Source organism: Myiozetetes cayanensis, unplaced genomic scaffold (genome assembly GCF_022539395.1).
Source record: "Myiozetetes cayanensis isolate MyiCay16 unplaced genomic scaffold, myiCay2020 scf24, whole genome shotgun sequence".
Lineage (NCBI taxonomy): Eukaryota > Metazoa > Chordata > Aves > Passeriformes > Tyrannidae > Myiozetetes > Myiozetetes cayanensis.
The window spans coordinates 8,327,452-8,331,775 of NW_026087456.1; the positions used below are offsets into that span (position 1 = coordinate 8,327,452).

General features: G+C 40.7%; 1 long non-coding RNA gene across 1 annotated transcript; it reads left to right on the forward strand.

Annotated features, from left to right (window-relative positions):
• The first annotated feature begins 341 nt into the window (after positions 1-341).
• On the forward strand, positions 342-2,081 carry LOC126642804 (uncharacterized). The gene is made up of 3 exons (XR_007629556.1): positions 342-435; positions 1,132-1,239; positions 1,967-2,081. It is a non-coding gene; the product is annotated as an uncharacterized LOC126642804 (long non-coding RNA).
• The last annotated feature ends 2,243 nt before the right edge of the window (positions 2,082-4,324 follow it).

Genomic DNA, 4,324 nt, shown 5'->3' on the forward strand with positions numbered 1-4,324 from the left:
GAGCATTGACTTGTGCCTGTGGTGGGTGGGACTGGATACCCAAGGCCACACAGACCAGACATTTAATTCCTACTCTTTATCTCTTCTAGTGGTGCTGTCTGGGAACTCACTCCCCATCAATGCAGAATTAAAAAAAAATGCTCTTTTCTTTTAAAGCAACAGCACATAAAGAAAGCAAAACCTGACCTCATTTGTTGGTAGCAGCGCTGAGATGAACTGTGGCTCTGACCTATTTCTCCAGAGTTACAATTATCTGCTGTAATGGTACCATTTTACTTCTTAAATCCTGGATTATTGTAATTTGAGATTTACAGAAGTTACTCTCTCTCTCTCTGGTTACAGACCTTGGTCCTTCAGGGGCAAGGCAGTGTGAAGGGAGAATGAACACACGTGAGGCAGCAAAGACAAGGCATGGGATCAAGACATAAGGAATTGGTAATTTTTTGTTAATATTCTTATAGACATATATAATATAATAAGTTATATACATAATCTGTATAGTTTTACTTATTTTCATGTATATATATATAAAATATATTTTTGATAGACATTTAAAAAATTTACTTCTCCATCGATATGTGGATATGATCATACATGGAATGATCTGAGCCAAGGTCACATGGTGAGGGATCTGGATTTTGTTCAGTTGTCTGGCAGAGACATGCTCAGCCTCTCTGTGCACCACAGGAATGATAAATACAAAAGACTTGAAGAAATCAAGTTCTTAGATATTCAGAACCAAACCCCTTGGTGATAGAAGTTGACGGAGCTGCCTTTAAATCAATTTAATACTTACTTAAATCAGTGGAAGGGAAGTGAATTACATTGCGTGAGGATCTGGTATTTGTAATCTGATTTCATTTTTTATTTATTAGCAGCGTATCCAACCTCACAGAACAAACTTTTTTTTCCCCCCTGAGTTTTATGTTGGTCTGTATCACCAAAATGAACAGAAAATATGTTCCTGTGTTTTCCTCAAGTCAAATTCCAATCTTCAGAATGTAAAATTCACTCAGTGGGTTCAGTGGCCATGGTTGTGTTTGGGTAAAGGTTGCACTTGATGATGGACCTGGAGGTCTTTTCCAACCTTAGTGATTCCATGATTCTGTGCTTTTGTTGTTTTACTGGTAGAAGTGTTCACAGCAACACAATGCTGGTAACAAACCCTGAGTCCTGCCAACCCAGATGGGCAGAAATCATGAGCTGGGTTCTCACCAAGCACAGCATCAGCTCTAAAACGTGAGTTTTCAGGAGAAAAAACCCAACAAACCAAACCAACAGAACCAACTCATATCTTTTTATTTACAGTCTGCCTTCTAACACATATTAAGCTTTGCCCCAGCCCATAAACACTGACAGAACACTTAACACCACGAGTCTCCCACAGTTACATGCCAAATGCTATGAACTTCATTCCCCACTGTCACCAAGGACGGTGCCCAGACCATTCAGGCCATGCATTTCACATGAGCTGGACTTGTTTTATTCAATCCTATTTCTGCATGCCTTCAGTTTAATGGGAAATCATCCCCTTTTTGGTCACAGATCTACTCTATAATAAACTGGTTGCTCAGGGCTGCCTTTCAGCCCTGTCAGGGAGATGCCATGAGCACCACCCGTGGAATACGTGGCTTTAAAAGAGCCAAAGCTGAGGAGGCTGAGGTCAAGCAAGGACAAGCAAACTCCAACTGGAATTGCTCTTAGTGAGGGGCCTCTCTTGTTTTTGGACTCCTGTGCGAAGTCATTAAGTTTTGCTGTGGGGGGAACGGTGCTGGATGAGGGTTTGAGGAAGACATTTATGGCTCCATCCCCGGAGGGCGGACACGCGGGCTCAGCATCTGCCAGCGTGGGGTGAGGATGCAGGGGCAGCATTAGGAGCAGCTATGGCAGAGGCAGCTGAGAAAGATGAAAAATGTGCTGCTCTTACTTCAGTTACTTAAACAGATTTTAAATCTTTTCCATCAAGGGAGCAAAGAAGGCACTTGGATTCCGGTAGAGGGAAGTTTTGGAACAGAAGCAAGCGGAAGATATTGCCATGGTTTGCCCAAAAGTGAGACAGAACGTTTTCCTTATTCCTGAGGGACGTGCCTTGGGAACAGGCTAAAGGTGGGTGCATCCAAGTGACGAGAAGGTTTTGCTGTAAATGAGAGCATACAGCATAAAATCTCTGGCACTAACTAAATATAAGAGTAAAGTAAACATTTTCCTCATTCTCCCAACAAAACAGTTCAGGGAATTCATCTGAAAAGGCAGATGAATAATTGAGTCAGTCTTGGTTCTCAGCTCTCCAGGGAATTTCAGGTACTCTTGGAATCTTGTGGCTCATGACATGGCAATAACATGCAGTTCTTAGACTGGGCTTTATTTGAATTTTCTTCTTCTTTTTGTCTACATACAGGGGTTTTTTGTGATAGCAAGATATATGCATCAAGGTGTCATCCAGTATATAATCAACTGGTTATGGGTTTATTATCATAACCAATTACTTTGCCTCCCTATAAAATATATAATTAGGTTCAAGGTCAAGAAAACTTATAAATGTCCGATATTTAACAATTACTTGATAGGCATTCAATTAAAATTGAATCTTAACAGAGATCTTGGTTAAAGACTGAAAACTGTGAGGTGAGTTAGAAGGATTTCACAATGGTTAAGAATCACCAACCATGCAATAATCTAATACAGCCAGACTAAAGTGTTGTGTCCTTCTATATAGCTGTAATATAAGTACTAATTGCCTCTTACACGATGCAGTGTTTAATATTAATTAATGTTTCTAGGCTTTACATCAGATTCTGGGCTGTGAAGTGCGTCCCATAGGCATTTTTTCAGCTGTTTATCTCTACTTTGCTACAATTGCAGCAACAGTAATTCCTTGCTAAGAAAAATATAAACACATTTGTTACAATGTAGCTTAATTTGGGGGTTGGTTTGTTTGGGGATTTTTTGTTATCAAAACTTAGAGTAACTGACTAATTGTGTTGTGACATCATCTTAAAAAAGCCACAAACAGATGAACTTTATAAAGTCTAACTAGTTTTTCAATTTTGAACCAGATTTCAAAGTATGACATTTTGACCAAAATAGGAAAAACATTGTAATTAGCTATAGAACTGGTCAGGTTTTAAATGCTGATTAAAACCAGATATGTTTAAAATCTGTGTCTAGCTCTCCCCGCTCCTCACTTTTTCCCTGCTAGCTCAAGTGGTAGTCTGGGAAGAAGGGGAGATAAAATTTCTCTTCACCATCTGTTATCTGACATTTGAAAAAAAGTCCTTGTTTGACCAGTAATGAGAGAATTAGCAGCATTTGGGCCATAGATCATTGCCCTCAAATTTACAAAGCCGGTACATTTTTATAGGCAAAACTGATAATGCCCTCTGTGGAAACAGCCACATCCCCCAATAAGCAGAGCCTCATCCCAGCATTAAAATGCCAAACAGATGGAGGAGCCTTTCACGGGAATATGCATAGGAAAAAAAAAATGGCCGAGAAATATGGGGTAAGAAAACGCTGCCAAGCTCAACAGGGCCACAGAAAGTGTTAATGACTTGAGGATTATCTTTTCCAAAACTACATGAAGGACACAGCTATGAGGAAAGATGTTCTCCTGACACAAACACCCAGTTAGGAAATAGCATATACCAACATGGAATTATCCCCCCACAAAGCTAAAATTGGAAAGGGTTTCCCATCCTAATTACATCAACCTTCTGAGGATCAAGTTTAGACAAAATATCCCAGAGCTGACTTGACAACTTCACAGGATTGGGAAAAAAATAAAAAGCAGACCCAGATGCTCCGTGTTACGGGCGACTTCATATTAATGAATCATCTGCATTATGTAAGCAAAGGGCAGGGGAAAAGGACCATGTGGAGGTCACCCCAGGGCTGCTCTTGTGCTGGGCACTGAGAAAACATGGAATATGGGATGGCCCCAGCCTCCAAGAGTTCAAGCTCAGAGTAGAAGTTGGGTGGGGAACCACTACCTGGTGTGAATGTTGTGTTAATCCAAGGCTGCTTACAGGGAATTGTGGTGCTGTGATACATGAGATGATGATGGGTAGATGGATGGGCAGATGAAGAGATACATACTCCTTTTTTTTTGGCAGAAGTAGAGAAGGTAGATCTCGCTGACTGCAGCAGATTGGGCTTTCAACAAATGTAAACAGCATTTGGGGAAGAAAGCTGTGAATAATTTTTGTGCCTGTTTCTGCTTGCTATGCCATTTGCCCATCCATAGGAGATGATTAAATGCCTCAACACTAGCATGTCTGGAGGTTGCACGTGGAAGCCTGTGAAGGTCCCCTCCAAATTACCACTT